The 20,353-nt window shown below is 45.0% G+C and overlaps 1 protein-coding gene across 1 annotated transcript in view; it reads left to right on the forward strand.

Moving 5' to 3' along the window:
- Nucleotides 1–3,154: 3,154 nt before the first annotated feature.
- LOC115191807 (protein FAM160A1) overlaps nucleotides 3,155–20,353 on the forward strand; it is a 41,392-nt gene continuing 24,193 nt past the window's right edge. The window contains exon 1 of the mRNA XM_029749739.1: nucleotides 3,155–3,453. The gene's annotated coding sequence lies outside the window, so the exon portion shown is untranslated. The remainder of the gene's footprint in view (nucleotides 3,454–20,353) is intronic.

A 20,353-nucleotide genomic window follows, 5' to 3' on the forward strand; every position in this document is an offset into this window, starting at 1 on the left:
GCCTAAAGTCGACCTCCAGTGGAAGTCTTCATCACACCTTTGATCATGAGTAAAAGCATAAAGACTTACTTGTATATCTATTGTGAAGCATAGACAAAAAAACACATACATTTAATACTATCTTTATTACAGTATAGCCTACCATTGCATCTAGGAAATCAAATGGCTGAGGTAGTATTTTGAATCCTATTTTGGGTGTTTTACATCTATTAATTAATCCCCAAGTTTGATATTTGAATATTGGCACACAGTCCAAACACATTATATGTTCTCTACCACATAGAGACAGAGAAATACCACTGAGACTGTCTGAAAGATTCATAGTAAACAGAGCAATTTCTTAGGAGATGTACTTCAAATTATAAGCACTAGATGTCCCCATCTACCTTGTTTATTTCTACTAGCCAACACCTGCCACAGTTAAAATCAAATGTAACATGCTTCGTAAACAACAGGTGTAGACTAACAGGAAAACGTGTACTACAGCCCTTCCCAACAATGCAGAGAGAAAGAAAATAGAGAAATAATAAAACGTAATAATAAAAGTAATAATAAATACACAATGAGTTGGTTGTTTACAAAGCTATCAGGTAACCATAAAGTTTAGGATAGACAGTATTTTTATGTAAAAAAAAAAGTAGAAATGATACATGTGTGCATATACTTTTCACAATACACAATTTGCAAATAAACATTTTCTAAAATGTCAATTCCTCATCCGCTATGAGAAGTCTACTTAGTCTGCCATGACCAAGAACACAGGTTTACCTCGTTTTTACAACAGAGACTAATAACACGGCAAATAGCTGCTCCAACTCGGGCCCTGTGACTGGCACAGAGCTCCTTAAAACAGGTGACACTGTTAACAGTCCTGTTCAGTCATGGTTGTTGATCTCCTAACAGGATTTGGGTGGACACAGTTGTCTATGTTTGTATGGTTTCACATTGCCATTCAATTATTATTGTTTAGGATGGAATAGCCTAGTCCTTTGATCATATGGGCTGGGCAGGATCAAAAGAGGTGTTGAAATACAGGGCTAAAATCCTTGTTTTGTATAGAAAACAATTGTGTGAAGGGCAATCATTCACAGTGCATTCATTGACTCCTCACACTGCTCTCACATTCACAAACTAGTGATGGGTCGTTCGCGAAACGAGCATATCAGAAGAGCCGAATCTATTTATAAAAATATTTAAAAATTAAGATATGAATAATCAAAAGATTGAAATTAATAGAATTAACTAATTCAAACAACAACAAAAAATGTATAAAATAATACAGGCCTAAATGCTCAAGCGCACACACATTCGTTCAGACTGTCTGCTCAGACTAACAGGCTCACCTGTTGTTTCTGTCAATCAGACACGCAGTGTCAACCAATGAACCAAAGATGCGCGAGGGAGGGTCGAGCCAACTCACTCACAGTCACACACTTAGCAGCCGAGGAGAGAGAGGAAGGACAGCTGTGAAAACAACAGCTGGAAAATGAATCGGAAGCACAGTAGCATTTGGATGCATTTTAATAATGTAGACAACGTTAGAGCACAGTGTAGAATTTGCCAAAACAAAATCTCATATAACGCCGGTTCTATGCACAACCTACACCGGCATGAACTGTGCACCCAACTGTGAAGCTAGCTGTAAGCTGAGCTTCGAGAAACTAGCGGGCCTGCTAGTGATAGTGGTGGAGCCAGCCCCTCCACACGTGGAGATGTATCCACTCAGTCAAGTAGGCCTACCCCGCAACCCACAGCAACGCAGTCTTCTATAGACCAGTTTATGCCAAAGTCTATGTCTGTAGCAAAACAAGGCCAAATTGATATTGCATTGGCTAAAATGATTGCCACCGATTTCCAGCCATTTTTGATCGTGGACGACAGAGGTTTTAGAAATTATAGCAATAGTCTAAATCCAATGTACACAATTCCAAGCAGGAAACCCCTTTCAAAATCCCTTATTCCACAACTGTACGAGAGCACACAGGCTTCATTGTGGGAAAGAGTCCAAAAAGCTACTGCAGTTTCCCTTACCACTGACTGCAGGACATCAAGGGTAACCACTTCTTAAATGTCGGTTACATGTTACTTCATTGAAGATGAAGAAAGTTCCACAGAATGGAATATAATCACGTGCTATCAGAAACCGCTGCACTTGACCCCAGGTTTAAGAAGTTAGCCTTCAGTGATGTCAGAGCGATTGATGAGGCTCTTCAAAGAATAACCTCAGCAGCAGGGAGGGAAAACCCCAGCAGTCAGCTGGCTCAGGCAACAGGAAGAAGATGGAACAGATGGAGCAGAAGCACCAGCAGCAGTGCCACAAACGTCTGCTGTTTGGATGCTGTTTGACGAGAGAGCAACTGGGGATGCAGCACAAAGGAATCCCTCAGCAGATGCCATAATGGAGGTCCGATCCTATTTGGAGGAGCCCCTCCTCCAAAGATCTACAGATCCTCTGAGCTGGTGGAAGAACAAGGCTTACTAAAGTCATGACAGGGAGACTCTGCGTAGTGGCCACATCCGTTCCCTCTGAGAGGGTCTTCTTGAAAACGAGACAAATAATTACTGAAAGAAGAAACCACATCAGCCACTCGAAAGTGAGGCAGCTTGTATTTCTAAATGCATATCTCTCATAAAAGTAAAATATGGTCGGTTATAACATGCCAATAAAGAAGAGAGAGAAAAGAGGGACCAGTTTAATGTTTTAAGTGGGATGCTGCAGTTTTGCACATTGCTATTTATTTTTCTTTGATATGCAATATTCTATTATGCTGTTCAGATTGTATTCGTTTTGAATGGTTAGATTTATATGCACTTTGTTTATATACATTAAAAAAGTTATACTTTAAATTCAAATGTTTAATAGCATTATTTTTCATAACAAACCAACGCATTTTTAAATACATTGTGGTTAAGGTAGAGAATGATTTCATTTAATCATTTAATTCGAATTGTTTTAACACCAATCATAGTCAAACCATCGCAAACTGTTTGACTTGAAGAAATACAAAACATATATTTTTTAAAGAGCCGTTTGGGAGCCAAAAGAGCCGGCTCTTTTTGGTGAGCTGATCCGAACGAGCCGGCTCACTATCACTATCACAATCTGCTGTGGGCACGAAGAGGGAGGAGCCTAAGCTTAGTGTGCTCGTAACGCTCACCTATGTATACACTACGTACAGTAAGCAGACTGACTGGTCGGCGACCTTGTTAGCTAAGTAGCTTATATCTTTACTTTTCTAATAGAAGGCGACGTTAAACCAGGGAAATTGAACAACGTTCTGCTGGACAATTACTGATTTTCAAGAGGGTTATGCACTTTGGTGTTGGAAAGACGCTCATATGAAAGTAGGGTAAAAGGTTGATTTTTGCTCCGCATCTTGAAGCTGTGTGGTGTTGTTACACGAAGTCGGCTACACGAAGTCGGCTACTTGCACTTCTGAGACTCAGCCTACGGTACGATATTTCAGTTGGTCTTCTTGCACATAAGTAGACTACAGCTAATGTGTTGTTTGTAAATTACGGATTTTAGAAAGTAAATAACTTGGCAAGACATTGTTCATGTATTTTGCTGCATGTCAAGTCAAGTGACAGGGACTGTCTGACTCCGTCAAGGCATAATGTGACACGTTTACATGTCGGTTGTTTAAAAACATGTATATCAGAGTGACTTGTCATCTGTCCTGGGCACATTTCTCAGAATAAGTTTAAAAGTATCTGTCTGTACAGCTTGATTCTTGCAAATGCCTGGACACAATCTGTCACCTTTGATTCACCTTTATTGTGCCTCACGTGACATTTTGCAAACGTTTATTGCTGAAGTTATCCGCATGTTAATGCTGTGGGGCCCAGACGAATATGTTTCATCAGAGCCACGAACATAAAGTACATTTGGCATCTACTGTAACATAATTCATCATTATGTGTAGCCTTTCTGCTATTCATACTGCAGAGGTTAACAGATATGTGACACACTCTTCCAACTTCAGCAAACTTGGGAAACAAAACATGGTAGTATGAAGGGTATTTTTGAAATTAGTTTTGTACCGGACTGGTACTATTATCATCTTTCTGTGATGAAGAGGTCAGGGTATTGGGTTACTACCTCGTGGGATCACATTCAAACAGACACCCATCAATGTTTCATGGTTGGCCATATTTTATTTACAGTCTGGTTGGGTGTGGACAGTTCTTTATACCTCAATGGTGTGAACTATACAGGGATTGTTTTACATCAAAGTTGTTATAGGAAAATCAGTGTTGATACAAATTGATTTGAACACAATTTGACTTGACGCAAAAACCCTACTCTGTATAATCAAACTCAGTCAAAACTGTTTTGCTATATGCAGTGTATTTGAAGTGAACTTTTTCCAGAAATGTTGAATTATGCTTTGGTGATTTCAAACTGTCAGCACACTCACTGTGGAAGTTGGGTTGGCAGTTGGCGCCAGAAAATGCACACAGAGGGCAAAGCTTTTTGAAGTCCTTTCATTTACTCCTGGGAACTCTCAGTGGATGTTACAGACAGTGTTTACTTCCAGCACACTGACTGAACTGATCTGATAACCTGGTCAGGTGTTGTTTCTGTATAATAGTAGGAAGAGTTGATACCAGGCTCAGTTGTCCTTATTAGTGTAAATATGAGGGTTGATGAAAGTACAGTATGTGCTGAAGAACTAGGCTAATCTGAATTGTGGACTTGTAATTGGAATTTTACAGTATGTACAGTAGTGTCTGTTTGCATTTTCCATGTGGATTTCCAGGCCAATGAGAATGGCAGTCTGTTCCTACCCACACAGAACCTAAAGAGAGAATGTAGCGAGCCCCTCTTGACCAGTGGAGGCTGGTGGGAGGAGCTATAGGAGGACGGGCTCATTGTAATGGCTGGAATGGAATAAATGGAACGCTATCATACATGGAAACCATGTTTGACTCTGTTCCAATTATTCCATTCCAACCATTACAATGAGCCCGTCCTCCTATAGTTCCTCCCACCAGCCTCCCCTGCACTTGACACACACCTCTCCTTCATATGGCCTTTCCAGAATTCTAGTTTACCCACATACTGACCTAGTAGTAAACGGCTTTAAGATGCTCTGCCTCGTGATCTTTAACCACACAGACTAGTGAGGTCATATCCCACAAGCCTCATCGCTCCAACTGAGGCACCTAGCATTGAGAAAGGGCTGTGATATAGGGCCTATACCTAACGTAAACAAATAATTCATAGCACTATGTCAACATAGCAGGGGACTGAGACTTTTTATATAGCAAAATATTGGCTTTGTAACACGTGAATGCACTGGAAAAGTAAGGAGTTTTTCTGCTAAGTAACCACGTGTGTGTGATCAGGTCAAGTGAGGAGGCAATGTGGAGGGTCGTCCCTTTTTCAATCTCTGTAGGCGCACACAAAGAAATTTAGGAGCACAATTCAAATGATTTGCGATATTAAAGCCAGAATCTTACATTTTTCTCTGCTCACTGGTGCTCCTAAATAACAATTCCAGGTCACACAGCAAAGCATTTATGCGAGTAAAATGGTCTCACTGTAGAGCCCTGGTAGTGGTGAGACTAGTGACTTAAAATCGCAGGTTAGTTCACCTGTGAATGGCATGAGATCACAGTACACATATATATATACACACACACACACACACACACACACACACACACACACACACACACACACACACACACACACAAAACAAAGTTATACCCTATGGATTATATGGTTGAAGATAAGAGACTTAAATCAATGGGAGTTGGATAGGACAGAAGACAGTATCATGTAACACAGTTTACCCAGGGCACTGAGATATGATTATAATCGTGTACTCCTCAACTCCCATTGGCTATTTCTAACATATGGTGCAACACTTCATAAGCTATGTGTGTGTCAGTGAACAGTTGGTGTTCTCTCTACGTCATGAATGGTTGTCAATCAGAAGGCACGGGCAGCTGAGAGTGTCGCTAACTAGTGATCCTTGAGCTTGAGGTCCTTCTGATTATCCTGACAGGCTGTTGTTAACGTTGCAGAATGTGCTGCTTTTTCAACAAGCACCGAGGGCCTGCTGGGTTAAGTTTGTTTTGAAAAACATCTCTCTCTGACTAGGCCAGGGAACAAAGTGACCAACCATGCAGGGCAGCATGAGGTAGCATAAACCCAGACCACCGTGTGACTGGAACAGGGAAGGAACAGGTGTCTGGGACAGTCACCATGCCAACAGCGGTGGCTGTGACGACTCACCGGCCAACCGACCGAGCGGTCTCCCTTTCTCCCAGTTTCTTACACTGGCCATGGCCTCAGCCCGGCTCAGGCTCAGTATTGTCCCGTGTTTGGGATTACACCCCCCTCCCCACCTCCCTGTCTACCCTCCCAGCCCCCTCTGGCGACCCCGGTGAGGGGTCAGTGAGAACAAGGGAGCCGTGTAGAGAGGGCCACTTGCTGGAGTTGTTAACATAGTCTTAACCTAATCCGCTGGGGATGACTGACTGTCGCCCATACCTCTGAACCTTAACACAACTGTTATTTAACTTTTTAGACTGAAAGTCTACACTAAGTACCTCTTATCTACTGTTGATTGAACTGAAAGTCTCCACTAAGTAACTCTATGTATTGTTGATTGAACTGAAGGTCTCCACTAAGTAAAGGGAAAGGGGGATACCTAGTAAGTTTCACAACTGAATGCATTCAACCAAAATGTGTCTTCCGCATTTAACCCAACCCCTCTGAATCAGAGAGGTGCAGGGGGGCTGCCTTAATCGACGTCCACGTCATCAGCGCCCGGGAAGCACTTGTTGTTGGGGTTTAACTGCTTTGCTTAAGGGCAGCACAGCATATTTTTCCAACTTGGGGATTCGAACCAGCGATCTTTCGGTTAAGTACCTCTTATTGTCTACTGTTGATTACCACTTATTGAGAAGATTGAAGAAGCTGTCAAGCTTCTTAGTGTCTTTGTCTCGTATTTGACATGGCATGTTCCTTTAAAGGTAGATTTTTTTATTTTTTCCTTCTCACGTAACTACAGTCACGTTTACTTCTACCTGTTTATTTTTTCTTGAATTTTCTTGTCTTTGACTAAGCTGAGACACCGTAGCTTGTTTTTGTCTCAGGATACATCACAAATTACAGGACCTCCAACAACCTAAAATGACCTCCAATGACCTAAAGCGTACTCACGTCAGTGGATGTTGCTGAGGGGAGAACGGCTCTTAATAATGTCAAGAATGGAGTGATTGCAATGGTATCAAGCCCATGAAAACCATGTTTTTGATACCATTCCATTTACTCCATTCCAGACATTATTATGAGCCATTCTCCCCTCAGTAGCCTCCACTGCTCTCCATCTATGGAACAGCATGGTGTCTAGTGGGGAGACTGACTGGAGAGGGAAGATTCATATCTTAAAACTACGGCAGTTCAAAAAACAGGCGCAACGGCAGTAGTGTGTGCCTGTTGAGTCCAAACCAATGGCGCCTATTATCTCCTCAGATCTGTTTAATGACATGATTAGAGCGTGGCGAGGCCGAGCTCTGTTCATCCCTTCTGAGAAGGGCCCTACCAACATCACAGCTATGCTATGCTATTCATCCCTTCTGAGAAGGGCCCTACCAACATCACAGCTATGCTATGCTGTTCATCCCTTCTGAGAAGGGCCCTACCAACATCACAGCTATGCTATGCTATGCATCCCTTCTGAGAAGGGCTCTACCAACATCACAGCTATGCTATGCTATTCATCCCTTCTGAGAAGGGCCCTACCAACATCACAGCTATGCTATGCTATTCATCCCTTCTGAGAAGGGCTCTACCAACATCACAGCTATGCTATGCTATTCATCCCTTCTGAGAAGGGCCCTACCAACATCACAGCTATGCTATGCTATTCATCCCTTCTGAGAAGGGCCCTACCAACATCACAGCTATGCTATTCATCCCTTCTGAGAAGGGCTCTACCAACATCACAGCTATGCTATTCATCCCTTCTGAGAAGGGCCCTACCAACATCACAGCTATGCTATGCTATTCATCCCTTCTGAGAAGGGCTCTACCAACATCACAGCTATGCTATGCTATTCATCCCTTCTGAGAAGGGCTCTACCAACATCACAGCCATGCTATGCTATTCATCCCTTCTGAGAAGGGCTCTACCAACATCACAGCTATGCTATTCATCCCTTCTGAGAAGGGCTCTACCAACATCACAGCTATGCTATTCATCCCTTCTGAGAAGGGCCCTACCAACATCACAGCTATGCTATGCTATTCATCCCTTCTGAGAAGGGCTCTACCAACATCACAGCTATGCTATGCTATTCATCCCTTCTGAGAAGGGCTCTACCAACATCACAGCTATGCTATTCATCCCTTCTGAGAAGGGCCCTACCAACATCACAGCTATGCTATGCTATTCATCCCTTCTGAGAAGGGCTCTACCAACATCACAGCCATGCTATTCATCCCTTCTGAGAAGGGCCCTACCAACATCACAGCTATGCTATGCTATTCATCCCTTCTGAGAAGGGCCCTACCAACATCACAGCTATGCTATGCTATTCATCCCTTCTGAGAAGGGCTCTACCAACATCACAGCCATGCTATTCATCCCTTCTGAGAAGGGCTCTACCAACATCACAGCTATGCTATTCATCCCTTCTGAGAAGGGCTCTACCAACATCACAGCTATGCTATTCATCCCTTCTGAGAAGGGCCCTACCAACATCACAGCTATGCTATGCTATTCATCCCTTCTGAGAAGGGCTCTACCAACATCACAGCTATGCTATGCTATTCATCCCTTCTGAGAAGGGCCCTACCAACATCACAGCTATGCTATTCATCCCTTCTGAGAAGGGCCCTACCAACATCACAGCTATGCTATGCTATTCATCCCTTCTGAGAAGGGCCCTACCAACATCACAGCCATGCTATTCATCCCTTCTGAGAAGGGCCCTACCAACATCACAGCTATGCTATGCTATTCATCCCTTCTGAGAAGGGCTCTACCAACATCACAGCTATGCTATGCTATTCATCCCTTCTGAGAAGGGCCCTACCAACATCACAGCTATGCTATGCTATTCATCCCTTCTGAGAAGGGCCCTACCAACATCACAGCCATGCTATGCTATTCATCCCTTCTGAGAAGGGCCCTACCAACATCACAGCTATGCTATGCTATTCATCCCTTCTGAGAAGGGCCCTACCAACATCACAGCTATGCTATGCTATTCATCCCTTCTGAGAAGGGCTCTACCAACATCACAGCTATGCTATTCATCCCTTCTGAGAAGGGCTCTACCAACATCACAGCCATGCTATTCATCCCTTCTGAGAAGGGCCCTACCAACATCACAGCTATGCTATGCTATTCATCCCTTCTGAGAAGGGCTCTACCAACATCACAGCTATGCTATTCATCCCTTCTGAGAAGGGCTCTACCAACATCACAGCCATGCTATTCATCCCTTCTGAGAAGGGCCCTACCAACATCACAGCTATGCTATGCATCCCTTCTGAGAAGGGCCCTACCAACATCACAGCTATGCTATTCATCCCTTCTGAGAAGGGCTCTACCAACATCACAGCTATGCTATTCATCCCTTCTGAGAAGGGCTCTACCAACATCACAGCTATGCTATTCATCCCTTCTGAGAAGGGCTCTACCAACATCACAGCCATGCTATTCATCCCTTCTGAGAAGGGCCCTACCAACATCACAGCTATGCTATGCTATTCATCCCTTCTGAGAAGGGCCCTACCAACATCACAGCTATGCTATTCATCCCTTCTGAGAAGGGCTCTACCAACATCACAGCCATGCTATGCTATTCATCCCTTCTGAGAAGGGCCCTACCAACATCACAGCTATGCTATTCATCCCTTCTGAGAAGGGCCCTACCAACATCACAGCTATGCTATGCTATTCATCCCTTCGGAGAAGGGCCCTACCAACATCACAGCTATGCTATTCATCCCTTCTGAGAAGGGCCCTACCAACATCACAGCTATGCTATTCATCCCTTCTGAGAAGGGCTCTACCAACATCACAGCCATGCTATGCTATTCATCCCTTCTGAGAAGGGCTCTACCAACATCACAGCTATGCTATGCTATTCATCCCTTCTGAGAAGGGCTCTACCAACATCACAGCTATGCTATGCTATTCATCCCTTCTGAGAAGGGCTCTACCAACATCACAGCTATGCTATGCTATTCATCCCTTCTGAGAAGGGCTCTACCAACATCACAGCTATGCTATGCTATTCATCCCTTCTGAGAAGGGCTCTACCAACATCACAGCTATGCTATGCTATTCATCCCTTCTGAGAAGGGCCCTACCAACATCACAGCTATGCTATTCATCCCTTCTGAGAAGGGCTCTACCAACATCACAGCTATGCTATGCTATTCATCCCTTCTGAGAAGGGCTCTACCAACATCACAGCTATGCTATGCTATTCATCCCTTCTGAGAAGGGCTCTACCAACATCACAGCTATGCTATGCTATTCATCCCTTCTGAGAAGGGCTCTACCAACATCACAGCTATGCTATTCATCCCTTCTGAGAAGGGCTCTACCAACATCACAGCTATGCTATGCTATTCATCCCTTCTATTCATCACTGCATCTCTGCTGCTACCAGACTCTTATTTACCATTGCTAGTACTGCACAATTTAAACATTTGCCATCTATTCTACTGAGCCATTTACTTTATGGTCGTATTCTTATCTTTTATTATTTCTTGTTGTCAAGAAGGAGCCTAAAAGTTAGCGTTTCATTGGACAGAGTAGTGTATACAATGTGTATCCTTTACATAAGATGAATAAAACTTGAAACTTCTTCCTCCATTTCTCCATTCATTTATCCCTCCAGCTCGCCATCCCTCTATCCTCCCGCCGTCTTTCCTTCATGCAAACACTCACCCCTTTTATCTCCTGTTGGCGAGGCAGCATGCAAACACTCACCCCTTTTATCTCCTGTTGGCGAGGCAGCATGCAAACACTCACCCCTTTTATCTCCCGTTGGCACGGCAGCATGCAAACAAGGTAGAGAGGAAGCAGCAGCAGAGATATGGATGGATGTTCCCACACTAAACCCATTGAGAATAGGTCAGGGGCTTATCCATGTTGCCATCAGAGATCTACCTACTCTCCTCCTGACTCCTGGCCTTTGTTCTGTACATGGGGATGACGTCTGTGGAAAAGTAGGTGGAAGTTCTGCTGCGGTACTGTTCTACTGAAAGTACACACACAGTATTGTTTAACTAACCTTGTGGGGACACACCATTTATAAACATTCAAGTCTTATTTTCCCTAACCTCTAACCTTAACCCAAAAACCTAACTTTAACCCTAACTCCTGAACCTAATTCTACCACTAATTCTACCTTAACCCTAAACCTCCTACAAATAGCATTTGACCTTGTGGGGACTGACGAAAGGTCCCCAGTTGGTCAAATTTCTGTTAATTTAATATTCTTGTGGGGACCCCACAAGTATAGTTACACACACATACTGTAAGAATCACTTCACTCACTCCCTGGATCACTGACAAGCTAACCTGCACTTGAAGACTGTATTTAGTATCATTGTCTCCTGTGTTGTCTACTACTCACCTGTCTCAGTATTATTGAACCATTCCAACTAGCCTTATCTCACTGTAGCAGGCTGTGCAGCTCTCTGTATCCCTGTCTCAGAGTCTCATGGCAGTCATTATTACACAGTGGCTTAAGGGATTGTTTTAGCCACTCTAAATGCAGGCAGCATGTTGCTGTGCCATTATGTGCTGTACCTAATGCTGTGGGCAAGAGAACACTGGGTGTCTCAGCCTGGGTATGCATTTTATAGTATGTGTTGATCCTCTGGGGTGTTTGGCTCTAATCCACTCAGCTTGTTGACCTTTCCCTGGTTACCATTCTCTCCCTTCCCCCCCGGGCCTCCTCCCTCCCTATCAGGTAATGAGGAGGTGAGCTGATGTGTTTGAACATGTTAATCAACCTCCTCCACTGAGCCGAACCTACATCTCAGCCTATAACCTTCAGCTGGTCTTTAACACAGAATCACAGTCCTATCTGATAAGGTCCTAACTTTATGGCTTTTACCCTGTTGTATTAGGTTGTTAATGGGCACAGCTGTTGAGTCCCTTCATGTTGATGTTTCATTTCAGAAATACCACTGACTTGATGTATTGTAAGTTGCCTCGAAGAATGATGTGTTGATTGGTACTCTGTTTAAATGTAGCCAACACAGATGAGTTTCGGAGAGATGTATATTTGGGATGTTATGAGCGTTCCTAGTCTGAATGCAGTAGGCCTAACTGTTTCATAGAGACTAACTGTAGTGCAGACAGTGGGCATCGTCCCCTCGGCAACAGGAGAACGGACGCCTAGATGACACTGGATGGTGTCCTCCTATTGTAAATGTCTGTGTTGTTGAGAAGAGAGAGGAGGGCCAATGTAAGAGCCCTCTTGTCCTGGCCAGACCCTGCCATTGGTCCTGGACCAGGCCCTGCCATTGGTCCATTAGTCCTAGACCAGGCCCTGCCACTGACCAGGACATAATTATGGGCTCTGTCTGAAGAGGACAGTCAAATCAAATTTATTTATATAGCCCTTCGTATATCAGCTGAAATCTCAAAGTGCTGTACAGAAACCCAGCCTAAAACCCCAAACAGCAAGCAATGCATGTGAAAGAAGCACGGTGGCTAGGAAAAACTCCCTAGGAAAAACTCCCTAGAAAGGCCAAAAACCTAGGAAGAAACCTAGAGAGGAACCAGGCTATGAGGGGTGGCCAGTCCTCTTCTGGCTGTGCCGGGTGGATATTATAACAGAACATGGTCAAGATGTTAAAATGTTCATAAATGACCAGCATGGTCAAATAATAATAATCATTGTAGTTGTCGAGGGTGCAACAAGCACGTCCGGTGAACAGGTCAGGGTTCCGTAGCCGCAGGCAGAACAGTTGAAACTGGAGCAGCAGCATGGCCAGGTGGACTGGGGACAGCAAGGAGTCATCATGCCAGGTAGTCCCGAGGCATGGTCCTAGGGCTCAGGTCCTCCGAGAGAAAGAAAGAGAGAAAGAGAGAATTAGAGAGAGCATATTTAAATTCACACAGGACAGCGGATAAGACAAGAGAAAACTCCAGATGTAACAGACTGACCCTAGCCCCCCGGCACATAAACTACTGCAGCATAAATACTGGAGGCTGAGACAGGAGGGATCAGAAGACACTGTGGCCCCATCCGATGATACCCCCGGACAGGGCCAAACAGGCAGGATATAACCCCACCCACTTTGCCAAAGCACAGCCCCCACACCACTAGAGGGATGTCTACAACCACCAACTTACCGTCCGAAGACAAGGCCGAGTATAGCACACAAAAATCTCCGCCATGGCACAACCCAAGGGGGGGCGCCAACCCAGACAGGAAGACCACGTCAGTGACTCAACCCACTCAAGTGACGCACCCCTCCCATGGACGGCATGGAAGAACACCAGTAAGTCAGTGACTCAGCCCCTGTAATAGGGTTAGAGGCAGAGAATCCCAGTGGAAAGAGGGGAACCGGCAAGGCAGAGACAGCAAGGGCGGTTCTTTGCTCCAGCCTTTCCGTTCACCTTCACACTCCTGGGCCAGACTACACTTAATCATAGGACCTACTGAAGAGATAAGTCTTCAGTAAAGACTTAAAGGTTGATACTGAGTCTGCGTCTCTCACATGAGTAGGCAGACCATTCCATAAAAATGGAGCTCTATAGGAGAAAGCCCTACCTCCAGCCGTTTGCTTAGAAATTCTAGGGACAATTAGGAGGCCTGCGTCTTGTGACCGTAGCGTAAGAGGTAGTCGCTCTTCCTGATAGAACTTAATGATCTCACATCAGTCACAAAGTCCAGATGCACAGGCTGTGGGAGTGTGGTGGACTAATGCTTTGGTTGGGGGTTCAGTCGACAGTATTGAAAAATGCCATGCATACATTTAGCTAATTTAAGAAGCACACACTCGTTCAGACTACTAATTCATATTGTGAAAAAGAGTTCTCATTGCTGGGCGGGTGTAACATTATGTGTACCTAGAATTCATTAGAGTTAAATGTCTGGCCTCAGAGGTAAGAATCACGCGCAGCAACATGTTCAGCAAGTGTTAAAAAAAAGCCAGTGTACTGCAAGTTAGGACAGCCTTGAGTGCTACTGTAGGTGTGGCTAGCTGTCTTTTCAGCGATCCATCAGGACCTCTCCCTGGTGTGTGAAACACCTACTGAGGGGAGATGCCTTTTACATCTCACAGCTTTAGAAACCGGAGCCACTCTGTCACCAGAACCACTCTGTCAGAACACACACACACACACACAGTGATGATGCTTACAAAACCTCTGTCCTTAGGCAAACATTCTATCCTGTCATCGGTGGCTCTGCCTGTGTTATCTCCTGTGAAAAGCTCTTCATCTTTTGTTACCTGTGAAGTGTCTCTCTCTCTCTCTCTCTCTCTCTCTCTCTCTTTCTCTTTCTCTTTCTTTCTTCCCTTCCCCCCCCCCCCCAGCCCATCCATTGAATAACACGTTCAAAAGATGACGTAGCAAGATAGACCTCACTTCACTTTCTATAGCTTTATCTCAATGTATTTACCTTGGCAGTTAGCTAGGTCTCTCTACCTAACCCAGACTAGGACTTGTTGCTCTGTGTATAGTCAACCAGTAACCAACTTTACAAAGATGCATGGTCTTTTGGTCTGGTAGAATTCAGCGTTGAACTTCAGTTCAAACCATTCCAGTTTCAGGTGGAGCTATAGTGCATCATTCAGTTAAACCCTATTGTTTAGAAGCTACCTCTCCTAATTCCCTGTACACAGACTGATGAGCCCAACATGTTTGCTGTAATCTGGAGAATATTATTTTAGCTGCGAGGGGTCTGGAACCTGGTAGAGATGCCAGCCACGGCCATTTTGGGGACGCTGTGTGGTGTAGGCGTACATGGCATGCACTGGTTGAATAGGGATGTAGGCTACTGTGGTACTACTGTTTCTTTTGTATTTGGCTACTTTCATTACTCAGGAGACACTTATACACATTCAGTGACTGTTAGGTCTATGCTATACATGCTATATGTCATAGCATTGTTATGTCAAGGGGACATAGGCAAATGTCAATGCAGTGATGTTTCTAAACCCAAGGCGAAACTAACCCAATGTTGACAGAGAACACTGTCAGCAGGTCAGTGTCCTCTAGTCTAACAGGTACTTAGAATGAATTTAACAGTAGCATGGGGAATGTGTTGTTGATCTCTTCTCTTTCTCTCTGTATCTCTCGCTCTCTCATTCTCTCTCTCTCTCATTCTGTCATTCTCTCTGTATCTCTCTCTCTATCTCTTGTTCTCTCTCATTCTCTCCATCTCTCTTTCCCTTTCCCCCTGCGCTTCCTTAGCTAAATTAATACGGTGGTATGCTGCTGTATTTAATTCATCATCAGTGTAGTTTGACTGTGGTGGTACGGCTATAAAACACTGCTACAGTTGGACTATTTCTTCCTCTCCATTCTCCATGTTCCGTATCATCTCTACTAGGCTTCAAAGCAGGTTTGATGTTCTCCTGGTGTTGCCGCTCCTTATTCCCTCACTCACACGAAGCTCTCTGAGGAGTTAACCCCCCCCCCAAGGGGAAATCATCTCACCCTGAATACTCTGACCCAAACCCTTCAGAAATAACATCTTGTCGTGAATGGCAGAAACCATGGTTAGAGGATGACACTAGGTCTGTGACCGTGGGCGAGAGGGGGATGCAACTAGATTCGGTAGTGCTGCTAGGTAACGGATGTGTTTTGAAGCGGTGGAAGCTCCTGTTGTGGATTCATGTCCTCTGTGTGTGCCAGTAGGAGTGGGTAATGAGCAAGAGCAGTGTGGCGGTTTCTCTCTCCTTTGTACTTGTGGGGATGGAGAAAGATAATGACAGAATGAGATCATCATCATCATCCCTTGCAGTTGTCATCATTCAGTTTCATCACCATCTAGGCTACATCGTAATCTGTCATAGTGACTCAGGTCTCTGATCCCAACAGGGGTTCTTCACTGTACCCGATCACAGCAGGAGGTCTGTTCCATTTCACCTCCTTCCTCCTTTTAGAAGAAATGAGCCACAAGTAGTGTGTTGCTACATGTGTCCTCATGATCAATGAGATTATTGATTCATTATTGATCCAGATTAGCTCCAAAACAGACAAAAACGCCTGAATGTTTACAGCGCTCCCTGCTTAAAGCAGCATGCCTCTAATTCCCTTTTCAACTCTGTTCAAGTGCCTCCAAAGTGTGTGTGTGTGTGTGTGTGTGTGTGTGTGTCTGGCTGAGGTTCGCAACAGGGGTCCTTAGTCAACACTCCTGTTTTCAAAGGGAGATGCTGACTTCAAGACATCTTCAGAGTTTTTCTGTTTATCCAGTCTCTGGCGTTTGGGGCTATGGAGACGTTTAAAGCAACTCATTAACATAATTACCTGATTTAGTATAATTGGATAATGACTGTGAAACTGAGTGGAGAGGCATGCAGGGTTGTGTACAGGAGAGATTGGGTTTTAGCCCCCCTGGGAAAGAGGCACGCACAGACACACACACGCACCTTTCTGGGTCACATGCTCTCCCAGAAACATTATAAATTGAGTTGTTTACACAGGCATCGAAAATAGTAAAGGTGACTACATTCATTGTATGAAAGCAAAGCACCATCTCCTTGGTGCTCCTCTTTATAGAAGTGGTGCCCCATCTCCTTGGTGCTCCTCTTTATAGAAGTGGTGCCCCATCTCCTTGGTGCTCCTCTTTATAGAAGTGGTGCCCCATCTCCTTGGTGCTCCTCTTTATAGAAGTGGTGCCCCATCTCCTTGGTGCCCCTCTTTATAGAAGTGGTGCCCCATCTCCTTGGTGCTCCTCTTTATAGAAGTGGTGCCCCATCTCCTTGGTGCTCCTCTTTATAGAAGTGGTGGCCCATCTCCTTGGTGCTCCTCTTTATAGAAGTGGTGGCCCATCTCCTTGGTGCTCCTCTTTATAGAAGTGGTGGCCCATCTCCTTGGTGCTCCTCTTTATAGAAGTGGTGGCCCATCTCCTTGGTGCTCCTCTTTATAGAAGTTGTGCCCCATCTCCTTGGTGCTCCTCTTTATAGAAGTGGTGCCCCATCTCCTTGGTGCTCCTCTTTATAGAAGTGGTGGCCCATCTCCTTGGTGCTCCTCTTATAGAAGTGGTGGCCCATCTCCTTGGTGCTCCTCTTTATAGAAGTGGTGCCCCATCTCCTTGGTGCTCCTCTTTATAGAAGTGGTGCCCCATCTCCTTGGTGCTCCTCTTTATAGAAGTGGTGCCCCATCTCCTTGGTGCTCCTCTTTATAGAAGTGGTGGCCCATCTCCTTGGTGCTCCTCTTTATAGAAGTGGTGGCCCATCTCCTTGGTGCTCCTCTTTATAGAAGTGGGTGGCCCATCTCCTTGGTGCTCCTCTTATAGAAGTGGTGGCCCATCTCCTTGTGCTCCTCTTTATAGAAGTTGTGCCCCATCTCCTTGGTGCTCCCTCTTTATAGAAGTGGTGCCCCATCTCCTTGGTGCTCCTCTTTATAGAAGTGGTGGCCCATCTCTCTCCTTGGTTGCTCTCTTTATAGAAGTGGTGGCCCATCTCCTTGGTGCTCCTCTTTATAGAAGTGGTGCCCATCTCCTTGGTGCTCCTCTTTATAGAAGTGGTGCCCCATCTCCTTGGTGCTCCTCTTTATAGAAGTGGTGCCCATCCTTGGTGCTCCTCTTTATAGAAGTGGTGCCATCTCCTTGTGCTCCTCTTTATAGAAGTGGTGGCCCATCTCCTTGGTGCTCCTCTTTATAGAAGTGGTGGCCCATCTCCTTGGTGCTCCTCTTTATAGAAGTGGTGGCCCATCTCCTTGGTGCTCCTCTTTATAGAAGTGGTGGCCCATCTCCTTGGTGCTCCTCTTTATAGAAGTGGTGGCCCATCTCCTTGGTGCTCCTCTTTATAGAAGTTGTGCCCCATCTCCTTGGTGCTCCTCTTTATAGAAGTGGTGGCCCATCTCCTTGGTGCCCCTCTTTATAGAAGTGGTGGCCCATCGCCTTGGTGCTCCTCTTTATAGAAGTGGTGGCCCATCTCCTTGGTGCTCCTCTTTATAGAAGTGGTGCCCCATCTCCTTGGTGCTCCTCTTTATAGAAGTGGTGGCCCATCTCCTTGGTGCTCCTCTTTATAGAAGTGGTGCCCCATCTCCTTGGTGCTCCTCTTTATAGAAGTGGTGCCCCATCTCCTTGGTGCTCCTCTTTATAGAAGTGGTGCCCCATCTCCTTGGTGCTCCTCTTTATAGAAGTGGTGCCCCATCTCCTTGGTGCTCCTCTTTATAGAAGTGGTGCCCCATCTCCTTGGTGCTCCTCTTTATAGAAGTGGTGGCCCATCTCCTTGGTGCTCCTCTTTATAGAAGTGGTGGCCCATCTCCTTGGTGCTCCTCTTTATAGAAGTGGTGCCCCATCTCCTTGGTGCTCCTCTTTATTGAAGTGGTGCCCCATCTCCTTGGTGCTCCTCTTTATAGAAGTGGTGCCCCATCTCCCTGGTGCTCCTCTTTATAGAAGTGGTGGCCCATCTCCTTGGTGCTCCTCTTTATAGAAGTGGTGGCCCATCTCCTTGGTGCTCCTCTTTATAGAAGTGGTGCCCCATCTCCCTGGTGCTCCTCTTTATAGAAGTGGTGCCCTATTTCAGGCTTGACAGTATGTTGCTGGGCTCTATTTTGAGCAAGTGGAGCATCTCCTCTCCAGGCAATACAGTAGTATCAGCAATATGTCTTCCAACTGCAGTGCACTATGCAGTTAGGTTACAGTAGGTGAGTGTGTGTAATTTAGATCATGTTTTTCTCATAGAAAGGAAGTACTGAGGGGAGTAGCTACATTTCTGCCTCCAGTGTCTCAGATTAGTTTACTAGTTGTTGGTGTTTTCGACAACTGGTGTGCAGTGGGGAGTCTGTAGTCGTACATTTTTGACCCCTAATTTCCTGGGATTATAATTGGTTTTTAGAATGATTCGGTGTCAATCCCCGCATAATGTAATAATAATACAAAAAACACCAACAGTAGCTTTCTATCACAGGAATGAAAAACACATTTAGGATGGGTCAAAGAGGTCAACATTACTCATCACTGACTGACTCTATTTTCGAGGTCGCTCGCAGTCTGAAGGCTTGGCACACTGTAGAGTTACCTCTTAATGTAATATACTTGGACTGGGAGGATATACATTTTTATATATATATATATATATATATATATATATATATTTTAAATTGAACGTTTAACTAGGCAAGTCAGTTAAGAACAAATTCTTATTTACAATGATGGCCTACACCGGACAAACCCAGACAACGCTGGGCCAGTTGTGCGCCGCCCTATGGGACTCTGAACGACAGCAGGTTGTGATACAGCCTGGACATAACATACAGGAGTGTTAAGCTACAGGCAGTACTGAGCTATACAGGGACATATTAGCCCAGTAGTGAAGTTCAAAAGGCACTCAGTCATACTCCAACCATATTAAGAGGAAACCAAGATGGCCAAGATACAAACATAATCTTCAGTTTGATTCCAGGACACAGTAGTTGCCGGTGCATTGTTGTCTGAGTCCAGGTTAGGTAGGTTAACCACTATAAAAGTACAACGCTAATCTACCAGCAGGCCTGTTTTGACCCCATGAGGTTGAGGACACAGACTCTGGTGAGGTAATGTGTCTGTCTGGGGAAGGAGAGGACGTATTACAGTGGCATTAAGACCGAGCACAGACTCAGCCAACAGGAGGAAACCCAACAGACTGCTCCTACTGTCTCTCTCTCCACCCTATAATTGAGGGTCATGCATCTGGCTGGGACACTAAGCAGAGGACTGTTAAAATATCTCCCACTGTCTCCAGTATGTTGTGTCTTCACAACAGACTCAATGAGAAGAGTGCTTGTTATAGGAAGAAGCTGAGCTTTGAGAATGTGGTATTTGGTGAGTTGTTTGTGTCCAGTTATGGGTCTTGTTGGTAGCAGTGCAGCACTTTAGTGGTGCTTTTTAGTGTGAAACTAAGAACTTGTTACAAATCTGTACTTGAGAGGTTTAGTGCTTTATGGCTTATCTGTATGGGAGAGTAGAGGGTGTGAGAATGAATGGAGGTGAATGGAGGTGTGGATTCCTTTAGAGCACACCCCCTCTCCTCCTTTCCCCTCTCCTCTCTGTTTGCCTTGACCCAGCTGGACCAGGACCCCCACTTCCCCTCCATGGGTGGAGCAGGTCCCTGGAGGCACTACAGCCACAGTCTGGGCAGCGGAATGAGTGTTTTATGGCTGGGTGGTGGGCTGACACTCACACACACCACACA

Source organism: Salmo trutta, chromosome 4 (genome assembly GCF_901001165.1).
Source record: "Salmo trutta chromosome 4, fSalTru1.1, whole genome shotgun sequence".
NCBI classification, from domain to species: Eukaryota; Metazoa; Chordata; class Actinopteri; order Salmoniformes; family Salmonidae; genus Salmo; species Salmo trutta.